This window comes from Macrobrachium nipponense, chromosome 12, assembly GCF_015104395.2.
Source record: "Macrobrachium nipponense isolate FS-2020 chromosome 12, ASM1510439v2, whole genome shotgun sequence".
NCBI classification, from domain to species: Eukaryota; Metazoa; Arthropoda; class Malacostraca; order Decapoda; family Palaemonidae; genus Macrobrachium; species Macrobrachium nipponense.
The window spans coordinates 77,671,375-77,690,893 of record NC_087205.1 but is presented as its reverse complement, the minus strand read 5'-3'; the positions used below and the strand labels follow the sequence as shown (position 1 = coordinate 77,690,893).

Sequence of the window (19,519 nt, the reverse complement as noted above, 5' to 3'; positions counted from 1 at the left end):
AAAGTTATCATTATCATATATAAATAATGCGATATATGATAGCGCAAAAACGAAATTCATATATAATGTATTCAAATCGCGCTGTGCGCAAAAACGGTGAAGGTAACAAGTTACTTTTTTTTCGTTGTAATGTGCACTAAATTGCGATCATTTTGATATATAACACATTGTAAAACGATAAAAGCAACACAGAGAAAATATTATCACAAAATAATGCATGAATTCGTAACGCGCTTACGTAACACATATTTTTTTCAAAATTCACCATAAATCTAAATATTGTCCTAGAGACTTCCAATATGTTTCAGAATAAAGACAAATGATTGAATATTACTATACTGTAAGAATATTAGCTTACAAATGCAGTGTTCTGGCCATATCTGACGAGCTAAAGTTGACCGAATGTCGAATTTTATATATATATTTTTTTATATGCAATTATTTCGGAAATAAGAAAAGCTACAACTTTCAAATATTTTTCGTTTTATTCTACATGAAATTGCGCACATTTTCATATATAAAAATCTATGAAATGCCTAATATGAAACGGAGCAAATATTCCGAGAATGGGACTTACGCATTTCGGAGATTTGTGGCGGAGAATCCGCGCGCGGAGGGAAGGAAAGTTTTTTTTTTTAAAATTTTCACCATAAATTTAAATATTGTGCTAGAGACTTCGAATTTGTTTCACGATGAATGATAAATGACTGAATATTACTAGACTGTAAGAGTTTTATCTTACAATTGCGTTTTTCGACCATTTCGGTAGAGTCAAATTTGACCGAACGTGGTTTTTTTTCTATTTATCGTGATTTATATGCAAATATTTCGAAAATGAGAATAGCTACAACCTTCAACTATTTATTGTTGTATTATACATGAAATTGCGCACATTTTTCCATATATAAAACGTTATGTAACGCTAATTTAAAATGGTGCAAACATTACCACAATCGCACGTATGATTTTTCGGAAGAGTTACCGCGCGGACGTAAAGAAAATGTTATTTTTTTCATAAATTCACCATAAATCGAAATATTGTGCTAGAGACTTCCAATTTGTTGCAAAATGAAGGTAAATGCTTGGAATATTACTAGAATATAGGCGTTTTAGCTTACAATTGCGTTTTTCGACCATTTCGGTAGAGTCAAAATTGACCGAAGGTTGAAAATTTGTCACTTATCATTTTTTATATGAAAATATTTCAAAATTGATAAAAGCTACAACCATGGGTTGTTTTAGTTGTATTGTGCATGAAATTGCGCACATTTTGCATATATTAAAACTTTATGTAACGGCTAATTTAAAATGGTGCAAACATTACCACAATCGCATGTATGATTATTTTCGGAAGAGTTACCGCGCGGACGTAAGGAAAAAGTTTTTTCATAAATTCACCATAAATCGAAATATTGTGCTAGACACTTCCAATTAGTTTTGCAAAAATTAAGATAAATGATTGAATATTACTAAAATATAAGAGTTTTAGCTTACAATTGCGTTTTTTCGACCATTTCGGTAGAGTCAAAGTTGACCGAAGGTTGAAATTTTGGCACTTATCGTTATTTATATGAAAAATATCTTAAAACTGATAAAAGCTACAATCATGAGTATTTGTTGTATTCTACATACAAATGCGCACATTTTCATATATAAATAACTCTATGTAACGGCTAATTTAAAATGGTACAAAAATTATGTCAAAGTGACGAAATAATTTCAGAGATGTGTCACAGATACTTTTTAGTGCGGCAAGAAAGAAATTCGCGCTTGCGCGCCTGCGTAAACGATTGTAAACAAAAACAACACCTTGATCCGTGAACTCCTCCAGCATCCCCCAAGGCGCGTGATTCAAGAGTTTTCGGCTGGTAGGCCTAAAAGTATTTTCCGCGAATTTTAAAAAACTTTTTGTATGTCGACGTAAAATACGTCCAGTCTGCACCCGAGAGACAAAAATGTCGACGTAAAATACGTCCAGTCGGCGTTAAGGGTTAACCAAGTAAACTTCTCATAATCGGTTTCGGCTCCCTTGATGCCCTCTGTATGGTCTGGACGCCGAATATCCCCGCTATGTAGAGTGATTAAGCTATTAAGTCGTCCGTAGTTTCCGAAAGTTCGTTACCAGATCTCCACAACTTCCAGATCCGTAGACTTAGGCTTACGGATTATGAGATTAATCGTAGACGTTACTTTGTGTGTGTATGTGCGCATCTATGTATCTTTAGTTTTCTGTAAAAGAAAACTATTAGAGACGCCTATTTGTCTGTCCTTCCGCCTTTTTCTCTGTCCGCCCCCCATGTCTTAAAGACTACTGACGCTAGAGGGCTGCAAATTGGAACGTTGATCATCCACCCTCCAATCATAATTATATCAAATTGCAGCCCTCTAGCCTCAGTAGGTTTGGTTTTACTTAAAGTTAAAGTTAGCCATGATCATGCACCTGGCACCGCTAAAGGTGCGCACAACATAGGCCGCCACCAGGCCGTGGCTTAAGGTTTCTTGGACCACGGCTGACAGTTCATTGACCGGGGCTGAGAGTTTCATACAGCATTATACGCTGTACAGAAAACTTGACTGCGCCGAAAAAACTTCGGCGCATTTTTTACTTGCTTCCATAGTTATGTATCTACAGCAATACACCATCGTTTATGGAAATACTTAATTTTGTTACTTCTTCACAGGTTTACTCTGCAGGTTACAAGAAGGACGTTGTAAGAATTCCACCTCAGCTTATGTTTGTTTACTAGAAATATCATCAATGGAGTCTTCCCGTCGTTTTGACAGTAAAGGCATTTCTTTAATTAAGCGTTCTCAGAGAGAACGTTGAAGTGCTTCGTTTCAGAATACCAAAAAATGAACATTTATTGTTTCATTCCTTAGATTTTCAACTTATTCTTGAAATTGTAGAAAAAATAGAAGAAAGGATTTAGGCCAAAGGCCCACCGTTGGGTCTTTTGTCATTCAGCGATGAAACAGAAATTGGCGCTAAAAAATTTTGAAAGGTGTAACAGGAGAAAAACCTCGCGGTTAAACTATGAAACATTTGTTGGAGACGATGGAAAGTCAGATGGAAGAAAGAGAAAATGAATGGAGGTACAGTAAAAGGAATGAAAGAGGTTGAAATTTGTTGACGGATATTTCATTTAATCTATGAAAACAAATTTTTTCAATGATGTAAACATTATTCCTTTGTTACGCTTTCGGCATCACGTTGGCCATATATTTACACCATCAGCTGTGATTATCATCATTATCTGCATAAGTCCTAGGCATCTCTGTTTATACTTTTTCACCGCTACCAAAAAAATCACCACAGTTATCTCACGCCGGGCATCTGCAGCCATGTTTTTACATTTGGCAGACAGAGTTCGAATATATTGGAATACCTTTCTCTGCCAAAGAAACCTCGGGGGAAAAAAAAGAATAAACGTAAACGAGTAAACAGGAGCATTGTGAGAAGGAACAACAAACCAATTCTCGGAAAAGCACAATTGATTCATCTGTTTACGGGTATTCGATTTTCTTTGTTCCCTTGACCTCACCACCAGCCAAAGTCCATCTTTTGCGAAGTGGCTTCTTTTCACTGCTTCCTTTGTTTAAATCAACATTAGATTTTTTCTTATCGTGAGACAGTACCTCCCTGATTTCTGTGTTTTTCATCCCATTTTCTGATTCATCAGCTTGCCCCCTCATTGAAGTGAATTGAAAATAGAATTTAGGCCAAAGGCTAAGCAGTGGGATCTATGAGGCCATTCGGCGCTGAAACGGAAATTGACAGTAAAAGGTTTGAAAGGCATAACAGGTGGAAAACCTCACGGTTGCACTACGAATCAGTTATTAGGAGAGGGTGGAAATAACATGGGAGAAAGAGAATATGAAAGGAGGTACAGTAAAACAAACGAAAGGGGTTGCAGCTAAGGGCCGAAGGCACGGTGCAAAGAACCTTAAGTAATACCTACAGTGCGCCGCATGAGTTGCACTGACGGCGCTGATCCACAACGGGGTTGTGCTTTATCATCGTAGGAATGTAGACCAGCTTACATAACACAATTAACTCGACAAGCCTATCAGCTACAGAGAATAAGCGAGGAAATCGTGTAGTGAGTACTCTCGAAGCAAATATTGAGAGAGAGAGAGAGAGAGAGAGAGAGAGAGAGAGAGAGAGAGAGTCTGTAGATGCTCGTTCATGCAAACTATAACGTTAACCCTAGAACGGCACTCTTCGAGAAGATTCACATTGTACTGGAAAAAAAACTTATTCATGATGATATATTCCAAGTTCTTTTCAGCAGAGGAGCGAGATTAAACTTCTTGGAAAAATGAGACTATTGCTGAGCCCGCATTCTGAATTTCCCATTGTGGCGTAAAGTCGTGATATTGTCTGGATGCCTCGTGAGAAAGGTAGGGAGCGTCTTCTTAACTTCATGGAATTTTCTTATTCTCTCTCTCTCTCTCTCTCTCTCTTCCAAAATTCATTTACTGGGTCTAAATGTCGATTCTCTTGGCTTTTTCTTGCACAGAAAATTGCACCTCATACGGTGCACTGTAGGCATTACTTAAGGTTCTTTGCTGCGTGCTTTCGGTCCCTAACTACAACCCCTTTCGTTCCATTTATTGTACCTCCTTTCATATTGTCTTTCTTCTATCTGACTTTCCAGCCTCTCTTAACAGCCGAGTCATAATGAGGTCTTCCTCCGGTTACACCTTTTAGACTTTTATTGTCAATATCAGTTTCAGCGTTGAATAACTTCATTGGTCCCAGTGCTTGGCCTTTGGCATAAATTCAGTATTCAGTTCAATTCAATTCATTTGTTACCTAGAATATTCAAGGTTTCACAAAGTTGTTATTCCATTTTTTCATTCGTCTTCCAGAACAGTTTCCTCGAACTCAGACAGCGCTTCCCAAGAGAATGTTGGATAAACGATCATTTGGCTCTAAATATTTAGCAGAATCATCTACAATGATCTCCCCGCAGACTCGAGAGTTACAAGGAGTTACAAGGATAAGTATATCTCAAAGACTTGTTAGTCCATCCGAGGAGACATCGTGTGCTCACTTATCTGTAGGAGCATGTTTTACTGTGCATTCACAGTGTCCTCATGATTTTGTCTAGCTTTCTTTTAAACTCTTCCAACACTTGCTGTTTATAACTTCGGGTGGCAGTTTATTCCATGTGTCACATATCTTGCATGTAAAGAAGTTCCCATAATGGGGTGTGTTGTATCTCTTCAGTTCAAGTTTTCATCCATTATTTCTTGTCTGGTTTTCGTTTAATGTAAATAAGTTACTGTCTACTTTTGTTATGCCTTTCAGTATTTTAAATGTTTCAATTAGTTGTCCTAGCAATCGTCGTGTTCCTAAGCCATACATTCAAGCTCTCTAGTCGTCTTCGGTAACCTATTTGCATGATGGATGGATTAACTTTGTGGCTCTTGCTTGTACTCCTTCTAATCTATTTGTCTCTTCTTAGTGTTGGTGACCAAAACTGTATTGATCGGATACGACTGTTCAGAAATAGTCCACTGGCTCGTCATTCTTTCACTTTTCTGTCCTTAGGAGAATTCATGAAACGAGATGTCTTGGTCGTCCCATTTTACTTTTTGTTTTTAGCAAAGATTTCATTTGAAAAAAAACAAAAACAAAAAAAAAGCAGCATCGACATTTGATATCTTACTTTGCTGCGTTCCCTTCAAAACTGTTATGAATTAACACCATATTCAATCATCTGTCCGGGACCACCTGTGCAGCATTGTGTCCTCTTATTAAACGTAATTAGAATGGTTTTTTCGTATTTAGCTGTTTTTTTTTTTTACAGACTTAGGAATTATTATCGTTTTGATTACTTTTCACGATTATCTTGCAGCAGGCAAAACAGCTCTTCCAATTTTAGACATTTTGTGTTTTTCAGGTTTAAGAATGCTTTTTAAGACTTGAATTCTCACTCTTACAAGAATGACTTTTTTTGAAGCTAGTTTTTTAAATTAAGTCTTCTCTCTCTCTCTCTCTTCTACACACACACACACACAGTATATATATATATATATATATATATTATATATATATATATATATATATTCCTCTTGTTCCTGATAACCTCTCTCTCTCTCTCTCTCTCTTCTTACTACACACACACACAGTATATATATATATATATATATATATATATATATATATATATATATATTCCTCTTGTTCCTGACCTAACCTCTCTCTCTCTCTCTCTCTCTTACACACACACACAGTATATATATATATATATATATATATATATATATATATATATATATATATATATATCCTCCTGTTCCTGATAAACCTCTCTCTCTCTCTCTCTCTCTCTCTCTCTCTGTCACTGAAAAAGCAAGGGCACGTTTTAAAATCTGTGCCGCAGTAGGCGCTAATGACAGAACTCCGAGAAGCTATATATACTGCTTAGCTCAATGGATCAGGAGCTCTTGTTTTAAGCCTACTCGACAAACCCTGTCGTGCGCGCTCCTGCATATTAACACGAGTTAAGTTTCTCAATTACTGTCTACCACCGAGAAGCGACCATGGAAAACTCCTCTGAGGACTATGTGCTCAGTCCAAGAATTATATGTCTATGTAGTACTATGTGAAGGGAAATATGCGCAGTGAGCTAATCAAACGACGTGCCAGAGATTACGGCCAAGATCTGCCATAAGAAACTTTTGCTTCCATTCAACAGGACGCAAGTCATCTGCTGAAAACAGGAGACTAATCATAAACGCATAGTGGATGCTGAAAGACCTTAAAATTAGCTACTTCACTTATTCTGGCGGTGGGTGAGACTAATGCTCTCAAGATTTGCTGATTCCTTGAAATTTTTTTTTAGGACGAATTCTTGAAATTGGTAATCTTTTACTTTTGCATCGCACCTTGTAGTCAGTGTTTGGTTACATCAGCCTAGTAATTATGGTTTTATATGCAATAATGTGAAGCATTGGTAAATATTAATGAGATAATACGTAATCATTGCATTTGATAAATTCTTTTTTATTAAATTTATAGCTCTTGTAATTGAATTATTTATTCATTAGCTATTGTGTAGAAGCCACTAGAAAGGATTTTATGCCATACGTTAATAATCATTAGCACTAGCAGATTCCAGGGAGGGGGTGTGGGAGCCACCTGCGGGCACGTCCCCGCCCCACATGAAAGACAATGGCAAAATAATATGTTTGAAGATTTATGATACCACAACTGACAAATATAAAATTGAGGAAAAATGTAAAGATCTATTAGAAATGATAAATTTCTAGAAAATAATAATAATAATAATAATAATAATAATAATAATAATAATAATAATAATAATAATAATAATAATATAAAGCAACAATAGATTCGGTATTTCTTGATAGAACAGGCGATTGCTGTCAAATTCATAAATTTTTCTACTTGCCCATACATACACACACGAATGATATATATATATATATATATCATGATATATATATATATAATATATATATATTATGATAATATCTATATATATATATATATATATATATATATATATACATACATACATCACATACATATATACATACTACATACATACATACATACATATATATATATATATATATATATATATGAAAATTGGTGGCACCCCGCCCTCATAAAATTTTCTGTATCTGAAAGGCTTCTTACCTTGTGATGACGTTTCCATGGAGGTTGCAGATAACGTTGTATAAATGTACCCGATTTTATAATGAACGGTAAAATATGCACTAATGAAAGGCTTCGAGTACTCTTGAAATGCTCATTTGCGTTCGTATATAAAATTTTTCTGTATTTAGATTAAAATTTTGGATAATAGGCTAAAAGCATTGTTTTATAGTTCCGAAGTTAAGTACTTAAGTTGACGTTCCCCTTCTCAAAACCTACGTTGTTGGCGGCATGACTGATGCACGATGCTGTCATTTTTGGTTCAGTGTTTTACAATCGGTATGCCGCGAACTGCGAAGTATTGGTGTCTTGCTATTGTCTCGAGTGAACAAAGTGCGAGAAGGAATTAAGCGGTGTCTTTTATATACGAACACAAGTGAGCATTTCAAGAATACTCGAAGTCTTTCATTTGTGCATATTTTACCGTTCATTATAAAATCGGGTACATTTATACAACGTTATCTGCAACCTCCATGGAAACGTCATCACAAGGTAAGAAGCCTTTCAAATATATTGATGTAACTGCTCTTCGAAAGTTAGTACTATTTTTGTTAGATACAATGTGTAAAATGTTTATGGGAGAAATACTTTATATGGCGCAAAAGTGTTAAATTTTGCTTTCAAGGACAACCGCTCATAATGTTTAGCCTTAACCTAGGGTTTTCTTCGCATTTATTGTTTACCCAAGGTTGATATATGTGTAAGTGTTTACATAATAAAAAATATGGAATGTGGGTATTTCTACAGAAGCAATCCGCGGTGGCTAGACTATGGCAATTGACTGATTCCTATGTTATTTGAGTTACTGTACAAGATTTAAAAGTAATATCCATTCGGGCGGCTGTAACTAAGCAGTAATTGACCTTTGAAAGTTACATAATAGCCGCACCAAACTCAAAGGTATATTAAAGTTTAGTTCCAACCAAACGAACAAAATATTTCTTACAACCCTTGTAAAGCAACTAAAATAACATAGAAAATGGTCAGTTGCCATAGTCTAAGTCACCAAGAACGGTCCTATAGGAAGGTACCAAGTATTCGTTATGGTGAAGGCAATGTAAACACAGCTGCCATGTTTAAATTCCCCAACCACCACGGAGCCATATGTTCACTAAGGGGGGGGGGGGGGTAACGCACAGAGGGTGGGCGGGGTAAGTGGAAGGTACGAGTTGTCTTAGCAGCACCACACTGAATAGTAACATACCTTGACGCAACTTTCGGCGAAAGCCTAACACTCACTTTCCTAAAACATAATAATTAAGAATAATGTTTGGACCTTACCTTAAAGGGTGGAGGTACACAGCAGCAGCTGCTTTTAGAGAATGCGTGGAGGCGGGTCTTGGGTTCCTCAAAATGCAGCTTGAAATAAGCAAACAGCCAAGTACCCGACGAAGTTATCATTCTCCCTCCCGTATCTTGGAGTCGACTGAATGGGGGCAAAAGACCTGCTTTCTCAGGAGGCCATGGTCTGGCAAAAAACCGATTAGTCGATCATAATTACCTGAGTAAAAGGCAGAAAAATCTTTGTAACTCATGTAAACAATTGTTACATGAAGTTGGCAAAGAGTTCCTGGTGAGGGCTGGGGCGAGCGTGAAGTAGATGCAGCAGTGGATGTCATGGCGGCAGATTCAACAGTGTTGGAGTTCTACAGTTAGGAGTGGCAGGAGGCCAGACCGTAGAAAACAGGTAGGAGAGGTGGGGTGGAGTAGTAAAATGCTTTGATGCTATTGGTTGAGGCAGGGTGGGGCTGAGGTAAATGAACAAGCACTTAACAAGATAAGTTGGCAATGTTAAGGGTAATAAAAGTAAATGGGTAGTTAAGGAACTAAATGTAAATGTGGGATGGGTTCAAAATATGAAATAATACAAATACATATATAACGGGCCCAGGGGGGGGTGGGTGGGATTTAAGTCCTGGGTGGTAAATGTGTAATAGGGCTATAGTTGTTTAATAAATACAAAAGACCAAATTAAACATAGGTTAGCATATAACAAAACTAATTAAACTTGTAGGGGATGTTGCCTGACCAGGGGTGGGGGGTTGGGCCTGTGGTAACCCCCCTTAAAGAACCAACCAACCTAACATAACCTAACCTAGCAGGGGATGTAACCTTACCTAGTAGGGAACTTAACCTAGTAGGCAATGTTGCCTGACCAGGGGGGATTTGCCCCCCCTACCCCCCCTTAAAGGCCTAACCTAACCTAGTAAGGAATGTAAACTAACCTAACCTAGTAGAATATTGCCTGACCAAGGGGGCTTATTGGCCTGGGACCCATTGCCTGACCAGGGGGGCTTTCGCCCCCCGTACCCCCCCTTAAAGGCCTCCCAACCTAAACCTAGTATGGAACATTGCCTGACCAGGGGGGCTTCGCCCCCCCTTACCCCCCGTACCTAAAGCGTAAACCTAACCTAACCTAGTAGGAATACTAGCCTAACCTAACCAATAAGGAATGTAACCTACCAACCTAACCTAACCTAACCTAGTAGGGAAAAGTAGGCCTGACCAGGGGGGCTCGCCCCAACCGTAACCCCCCCTTAAGGCCTAACCTAACCTAGTAAGGAATGTAACCTAACCAACCTAACCTAACCTAACCTAGTAGGGAATATTGCCTGACCAGGGGGGCTTCGCCCCCCCGTACCCCCCCCTTAAAGGCCTAACCTAACCTAGTAAGGAATGTAACCTAACCAACCTAACCTAACCTAACCTAGTAGGGAATATTGCCTGACCAGGGGGGCTTCGCCCCCCGTACCCCCCCTTAAAGGCCTAACCTAACCTAGTAAGGAATGTAACCTAACCAAACCAACCTAACCTAAGTAGTAGGGAATGCCTGACAAGGGGGGCTTCGCCCCCGACCCCCCCTTAAAGCCTAACCAACCAGAAGAACGAAACCTAACCTACCTGTAGGGAAATACTAGGCTAACGTAACCTAGTAAGGAATGTAACCTAACCAACCTAACCTAACCTAACCTAGTAGGGAATATTGCCTGACCAGGGGGGCTTCGCCCCCCCGTACCCCCCCTTAAAGGCCTAACCTAACCTAGTAAGGAATGTAACCTAACCAACCTAACTAACCTAACCTAGTAGGGAATATTGCCTGACCAGGGGGCTTCGCCCCCCCGTACCCCCCCCTTAAAGGCCTAACCTAACCTAGTAAGGAACGTAACCTAACCTAACCTAGTAGGGAAATACTAGGCCTAATGTAACCTAGTAAGGAATGTAACCTAACCAACCTAAACTAACCTAGTAGGGAACATTGCCTGACCATGGGGGCTTCGCCCCCCACCCCCCCATACCACCTTAAAGGCCTAACCTACCTAGTAAGGAACGCAACCTAACCTAACCTAGTAGGGAAATACTAGGCCTAACGTAACCTAGTAAGGAATGTAACCTAACCTAACCTAACCTAGTAGGGAATATTGCCTGACCAGGGGGCTTCGCCCCCCCGTAAAGGCCTAACCTAACCTAGTAAGGAATGTAACCTAACCAACCTAACCTAACCTAACCTAGTAGGGAATATTGCCTGACCATGGGGGCTTCGCCCCCCGTACCCCCCCTTAAAGGCCTAACCTAACCTAGTAAGGAATGTAACCTAACCAAACCGTAACCTAGTAGGTACCAAGTAGGGAATGTAACCTAACCAACCCCCCCCCCCCCCCCCAACCACCCCCCCCCCCCCCCCCCCGCCCCCCCGGTATCCACCTTGAAGAACTAACCAACCTAGCCTAACCGGGTACCCCCGCCCTTCAAGGAAGTAAAATTAGTAGGTAAACCAACATATAACAAACTAACCCTAAGGGTATGTTGCCTAAGCGGGGGATGGGATTCGGCCCCCAGTAGGTAAAAATGACATATAAACCTAACTTTGATGGGTGTGGAAGTGTAAAAACAAATGTAAAAAGTAAACCATACATAACTGCATAATAGTAAGGAAACTGGAAGGGAGGTGTAAATTGTAATGTCTGTAAAAGTGTATAATGGAATATATTTAAATGTAGGTTTGTTAGGAAACAATAAGAGTCTGTCTAGAAATAGCTAGGGAAAACTTAGTTAGGTAAACCACTGGTAGAATATATATAGTGAAAGTAGAGTGACGGAGGATCTACCAGAAGTAAAGATAGAAAAAGGAGTAGTGTGTACAGTATAAGTCTGCACGGTAGCAGTTTCGTAAAACCAGACCAAACATGGCACCGGTTGGTCAAAACAGTAAGATGCTAACCTCACCAGAAAAGTTGATCTATGACCCTTTCAGTGGGTGGTTACCGTCGAAGGACGAAACCAATCAGATGAATCTAGAGGTTGGCACCGGAAGTTAATGAAAAGCCATTCATGTTAGAAGTAGGAGGTGTCCTAAAGACATTCGGGAGGAGTCAGAAAAGTAGTTAGGTCGAAACTTCATTTGAAGTGCCAGAGAGAGTTAGTTAAGAAGAAGGCCTTATACGGAGGCTGTATCACTTCTCCCCTCTGTTCCAGTGTAGTGTATTGTGAACTTATACTTTATTGTAATAATAAGTAATTTTACTCAATGGTGTTTAACTTGCCTGGAACCCGTGAAACGTATCCGCGCTATGTAAGAAAGACCTCCTGAGAGACATAGCCAACTAAATAAATACGTGCCTGTTCCTACGAAAAAAAGAAACACAACCGTAAGAAAGTGATAAACATGAAGGTTAGACATATAATAGATAACCTTTCAAACATTACCCGTAACAATAAGTGAAAATCAGAAGAAGAAGAATAAGAACTCGTAAATACGCCACGCAACATAATGAAAAGAAATAAAAACAGGAAACAAATCACAAAGTAATAGGCACGACAAAAAGTAGGCACAACATAAGTGGTGAACAGCGGTAGTGGGATTCGAGTGCATAACAAAACCCAAAATACGTACACACACACACACACAGTGGAAAAATTAAAACAGAGTGGAAGTTATAAAATTGCCAATAAAGAGCGCTAAGTCTTAAGCGTCAGAAACATACAAGAAAACCAGGCACGAACTTTACAATTAAAAAGAAGAAATTCCGAGTTCAATAACTCGAAGAACGAAGAGAAAAGAAAAAGAGCAACGAACAAGAGTGAAACTCAATACAACGTAGACTCAACAACACTTCAATTCTGCTGAGAGGGCGAACGAAACGCAGAGACGAAACACAGTGAAATCATAAGAAGAGTACGGAACAAGGACAGCTGCATTCCTAAGCCATAAACTCGACAAGGGAATACGTAAAAAAACGCATTAAGGCGGATAAAAGAAGATTGAATACAACGCAGCGAGGACTGACGACGGATTCTTCAATCAACCTGTGAGCGCTAAACTATCATAAACCCTGAGATAGCGCACATTTCTCCATACATCGCTACGATTTTTCCCCATGGACAAGGCAGCGCACGGGACTCCAACCGTGGTGTGAACGACGGCAGCGTACGGCCAACGCTACAACAAGTGAAACAGAGGCAGAGACGGACGGCGACGCAGAAGTGATCGGCAACAAGCGACAAGAAGAAAAGTTTAAAGTATCCTGATAGATTAACGTCTGAAAATAAATATAGAAAATTCACCCACTGCGATAATATAAAAATGTCTTTATAGAATAATTCATAATAAGTAGTTTTGAGATAAAATTTTTCTTTGCCGTAAAGTTGCAAGATAAAAAAAAAAAAAAATTTTTTTTTGCTTCATTGATTGTGATAAATCTAGAACAATAAAGATATTGTCATTTAATTCACAAAATGCAGTGGTGTGAATAAGGAATAACGGCATACACTAATGTTAATGTTTTTCCAGATTGAAGGAAGGAAACACTAGGAATTAAGTAGCTAGAAGGGTAGAAATCGCAATAAGGAAGACAGACTCAGTAGGAAGATAATGTAAGTACAACAATGCATCTATTTTTTTTAAATTGTATCTAACCTAATGCTGTTGATATGAATAATGAAAATGTTAACGAAATTATTACTAGGTTACAAGAAAGCAGAACTCCCGATCTGAGTCATTATAGCCTACGTCCAACTCCTGACAGACGCTCGAGCTAAATACTCGACGATCACCTAGCGGAAGTCCAACCGAATACCGAGTCGACCAGTAGCAACTGACCCACTACTAGTGTGACTGTTACTAATCATAATAACATTCCTAACCCATTGCAAGTACAAACTAGGAACTCTAGAATGGCACAGGCCGCCGTAATAACCAACAAGCTACACGGCTTTTGCGGTTAGGGTAGAAAAGGGGCATCCTGACAAAATTAAGTTAGAAGCATATACAGTATCTCAGTGGATAACAGAGACTGAAAGTCGAATTTCAGCTAGTGGAATTAAAGATGAACGCAAGAAAATAGATGAAGCGTTACTCTATGTTAGTTCCGAAAAAGGGCGATGCACATCGCACTCTCACGTCCCCTAAGTTTCAGGAGATTCCGACCTTCGCTGAATTTAAGAAGGTGTGTCTAGAGTTATGGGAGCCCATTTATCAACGTGATAAATGGTACAATATCTCCCGATTCCTTCATCAGAAATATGATGGGGAAAGCATAGCAAATTTACATACGGACGTCGAAAACTCCATCCGTAACTTAACCACAGATTTAAAACGAGCCGGCGTAGTTATTGGCGATCCTAATTCATTTAGTAGTGACAAAAAGGATCTAGTTAGTCTACAAGAGATTTTGAATTATATAGTTCATGGTATAGTATATGACGCTATCGGGGAAGAAGAAAAACGAGTCTTTAAGAAACAGGATCCTGATCCGAAACGGGATAGTCTAGCAGCTTTAAGATTTATGGAAGAGGAAATGTGTAAAAGGGGACTAAATCTGGCAAGGGAATTTACAGGTTTTGTAAATAATGGAAACCCTAATAGAATAGAAATAATTTCCAGGGAAGGGCAGATGGTGTCCCAGACGATCTAGAAACATTAAGCATAGACAACAGGGAAACCCAGACCCTAAAGAATAATCCAGGTACGGGAATGGGAAATTTTTTTCCAAGCAAACAAGAATAGTAAAAATAGGCCTCAACAGTATAGAGGAAATCTAAACAATAATAACCCAACCTCATTCGGCCCAAATCACAGTCAGAGCTTCGGAGATAATAGAACACAGAATAAACAAGCAGGAACCAAATTGCGCAAATTGTGGTTATTCCAACCACACAACTCAGAATTGTAGGCGACCAAAGTATTGTTTTCATTGTAATAGGACAGGTCACCTAACACAAAATTGTTGGTTCAGAAAATACCAATACTAACCATAATGCCCAAAGTACACCCCAAAATAATAATCAGACCTCAGTGACAATTACAGCAGAGGGTAATACATGAGAAGGCTTCCTTACCAGTAGAAAATGAGAATGAAATAGTTACGGTAGGTCAGGAAAGATAATTTCAAGTTTCCTTTTGTTTTAAGTAAATAAGGAGATAGTATTTTCAGTAAAGGATAAAGAAATAGCCAAGAAGATTTACCTATCATCCAAACCAGAAATTAATAATAAACCATGCTCAATCCTTTTAGATACAGCAGTACAGAATATATAGATAAACAAACATTAACAAAACCATTTAGGCTTTTGCAGATATAGAAATACAAGTCGTGTAGAATTATAAAAGGAATAGCCGGAAACAAATAAAGGCGCTATGGCAATGTCACATGGACATAGAGATTTTAGACAAAAACTTTAAGGAGTATTCGTAGTATTAGAAGAAGGTTTTATCCTACGCAATCGCGCTGTTTTCATATAATGCTATGCGGAGATGTAAAATAATGTTAGATTGTGGATGAAAATAAAATAAATTTACCCCCAGCAGAAATGGAAAAAAATGTTTTGTTTTCAGCTAGAAGAAGGAAAGTCTTGCATCTGATCAATTTATCTGAGACGACATCTTCTAGAGAAGCGAACATCCAAGATACTAAGATAGAAAATAATGCTAGCACAGATATTAGCGGAATAAGTGGCAGAAATAATACCTTGCAAGAAATGTCCTTAGCCAGGAAAGATTCTATGATAGATTGTGCACAAATAAAATAACATTAACAATGCAAGCCTTGATACTCAGAATTCTGAACAGAGCTTTGACTCTGAACAAATCTACGCAGCTGAACAATTTATTGCCGCGGAACATATTAATGCATGCGAACAAATGGATGAAATGAATCAGAAATTGATTGTACATATCTCATAATAGACAAAATAAAGAAGAAAAAATATATCAATGAAGTCCTGTTATTAGGAACAATAAATAAAGGTGAATTAAACTCAACAATACTACTGGATGAAAATTCGGATGAAACAGATGTCTGTTATTTCTCAGAGATACGAGATGACGAAGAAATATGTCTAATCAGTACTGCAGATGACCATACTGTCACATTTGTACTTAATAGAGAAGTAGTTTTGTACCCGCAATGTCTAACCAAGGTTTGTCTTAGGGCTAAAACAGACGAAGACTTGCATGAAAAGGACGTAATGCTAAACTAATGAAAACTTACCTGACTTTGTTAGGATGGACAATTCTTTAGTTCACGTGAAGGGTAATAACTGTGAGACATACGTCCAGAATTTTTTCAGACAAAAGACTAATACTAAGACCTGGTATAGAATTTTGTACAGGAATTGTAGTGAATAATCCTTTAATAACACTAAGTGAAAAAGCATTCTTCTCTAGCACAGAACCGAGTTCAATTCTAAATACAGAAGTAAATAATACAGACTTTCCTCAGAATAAGAGTTAAACTATTACAAATATTGGAAAAGTATAGAGATGTCATTGCCTTAGAAGGAGATAAGTTAGGCAGAACAGATCTTTGCAACATAAGATTTTAATACAAGATGGAACTAAACCATTTTATATCCCATAACTATAAATTACCCATCAGTCAACGACCGATCGTAGATCAGTTAATTGAAGAAATGAAACAAGATGGTGTAATAGTACTTCTAAATCACCATATAATCACCTCTCTTATTAGTTCCAAGAAAGATGGCACTTGGAGAATGGTAATAGATTATCGGAAATAAATTCACACACCATTCCAGATAGGATGCCAATGCCAGTTATAAATGATATGTTAGCTCAATTAGGTGGAGCAAAGATATTTACGTCATTAGACTTGCTTAGTGGATATTGGCAAGTACCTTTAGACGAAGAATCCAGCCCTTGACAGCTTTAGTAACTTATAAGGAACATTTACAGTTTGAAGTCATGCCCTTTGGTCTTACATCAGCCCACTAACATTTACTCGATTTAATGCTCCAAATCTTAGGAGACATAGAGGATGTTTCAGTATACCTAGATGATGTAGTCATTTCTAGTAAGGACTTGGATAGTCACTTTAAGACATTAGAAACAGTGTTAGAAAGACTAAAGAGCGCAGGATTAAAGATAAAGATTAAGAAATGTCAATTCATGAGGAAATCCTTAGAATATTTAGGACATGTCATCAGTGAAAATGGACTACGTATGCAGGAAGGGAAAATAAAGTCAATTGTAGCATATCCAGCCCCAAGTAACTTGAAAGCCTTAAGAAGATTCTCAGGTATGGTTTGGCTACTACCGCCCTTTTATTAAGGGATTTGCCACTATAGCTAAACCATTAACAGATTTAACAAAGAAGGATGAAATTTATGGAATGGAAGCCAGAATGAAAGAGCTTTCCAAACACTCAGGAAATGATGACAAGAAATCCAATTTTAGTGTATCCAGATTTCTCAAAGGAATTTTATACTTAGCCTGCGATGCTTCTAGTACAGGTGTAGGTGCAGTTTAATGCAACAAGGAAAAACCAGAATGAGAGCAGTATATTATGCAAGTAGAGTTTTGAATGCTGCAGAAAGAAATTATAGCACTACCGAACGAGAGTGCTTAGCTCTTTATTGGGGATTACGTAAGTTTAGGCATATATTGCTAGGACATAAAGTCAATGTGCTTACCGATCACAAACCTATTTGTGATCTATTTAAGAAAAGAGCATTCACAAATAATATGAAGTTTAACAGATGGTTCATAAGTGTATTAGAATTTGCCCCAGAATTTAGGTATATCCCGGGAAGATATAACACTATTGCAGATGCTTTGTCAAGGTCGCAAGAAGAAAACGAAACAAATCACAACTAATACTTTCTGTTTTAGGTTGTCAGATTATAGATCTAGACTTAGAAAGAGTTCAGATCGAACAGCAAAAAGATGCTAACATTAGAAAAAATAGTGGGTAAATTAATGCAAAATGAGGATGATCAGTCTGAATTTCAGTTAATTAATGGAATTCTATATAAAACATCAGATGAACCGAATGCTTGTTCACGATTGTAGTACCTAACACACTAACCAAGGAAGTATTAGAATTAACACACTCTTACAAGTTGTCAGGACATCCTGGAATAAAGAAAACATGTAGAACAGTCACTAGAAACTATTTTTGGCCGAATTGCAATGAAGAAGCTAAAAGATTTGTTGAAAATTGTCATATCTGTAACGTACAAACAAGGGTAACGTTAATGTAAAAGCCCCCTCTTGAGAAATATCCATCGAATTAACTCCCTTTCAAGTAGTTTCAATGGATTTTTGTAGGTCCATTTCCAAAACACAACTATAGGTAATCGTCAGATTCTAGTTTTCATAGATTACTTGACTAGATATGTTGAGATCATTCCAGTCAGAAACAGAGAAGCAACTACTGTAGCAGAAGCTCTGAAATCTAGAATAATAACTAGACATTCATGTCCTCAAACATTATTATCTGATAATGCAGGAGAATTTACTAGTGATATTTTGAAGAAATTGTGTGAATTTTATGAAATTAACAAGTGTCAGGTTACAGCTTATAAACCAAGCTCTAATGGAGCAGTAGAGAGAAACAAAATCGTAAGATAAAGGATGTACTGAAAACTTTAGTAACTCCACAGACTGAAGATTGGGACTTAATACTTGAAGACCGTACAGTTCACTATTAATAACACTGTAAATGAATCTGTTGGGGAAACCCCACACTTTCTGTTATATGGTTATCAGAAAAGAATGCCAAATACTTTATTAGACGAAGCGTCCCCACCAAGACATACTTATAATTATGAAGACTAGTACATTGGAAAACAAGACGGACTTTCGAGACCGTAAAAGGCACAAGGGCTCGATTGAAGGAGTTACACCAAAGTCTAGTAAGTATTACAATAAGCAATCAACAGTCCCAGAATTAAAAAATAGGTCAACAAGTATATGTGCTTAATCACAAAGTTGAAGGACCTAATGTTAAAGTAAGTCCTAAATTTCAAGGTCCATATAGAGTAATAGAAAGGTTAAAGTTAAATAAATTTAAGCTAATGCATGAATCAACTTTAAGTGAAACTGTTGCACATTGGAACCATATTAAAATAGTACATTCCGACATTTGGTCAGTAGAACATTTAAAGGATTTTAAAGATTTAAAGGAGTCAAGTAGTAAGGAAAACAGTAACGTAAATGATTCCCATACTTCATCAGCATTAGTGACTCCGAGATACAATTTAAGAAAAAGATAGGACCAAGTGCAACAGGTCAATAACATTGTTGTATAAGGTTTACTGCCTAGAATATATTTGCAGGAAATGGATTACACTATGGCTCATGGTGAGCGATATCTACATCTCCCTCTTGCAAATCAAGGAGGGAGCATCCAAAAAGAACATGGTCATGTCAAGATGGTACACGACATAGCGGTTGTAATCATCATCATTACAACAGTACAAGAACAATAACAAGGACTAAGATTTGATTGTTAAACTAAGTTATTATTTGAAACAGAACCCTTTTAACAGCAAACTTGATGTGATACTTGTTCGTTAAGGAGTGAACGA

The 19,519-nt window shown here is 37.8% G+C and overlaps 1 protein-coding gene and 1 long non-coding RNA gene across 6 annotated transcripts in view; one reads left to right on the top strand and one right to left on the bottom strand.

Annotated features, from left to right (window-relative positions):
- LOC135224607 (QRFP-like peptide receptor) overlaps positions 1 to 19,519 on the bottom strand; it is a 338,517-nt gene that overhangs the window by 94,663 nt on the left and 224,335 nt on the right. The window lies entirely within an intron of this gene.
- The window catches only part of LOC135224608 (uncharacterized), a 196,293-nt gene continuing 184,748 nt past the window's right edge, over positions 7,975 to 19,519 (top strand). Inside the window, exon 1 of the long non-coding RNA XR_010316779.1 lies at positions 7,975 to 8,185. This is a non-coding gene — a long non-coding RNA (uncharacterized LOC135224608). The remainder of the gene's footprint in view (positions 8,186 to 19,519) is intronic.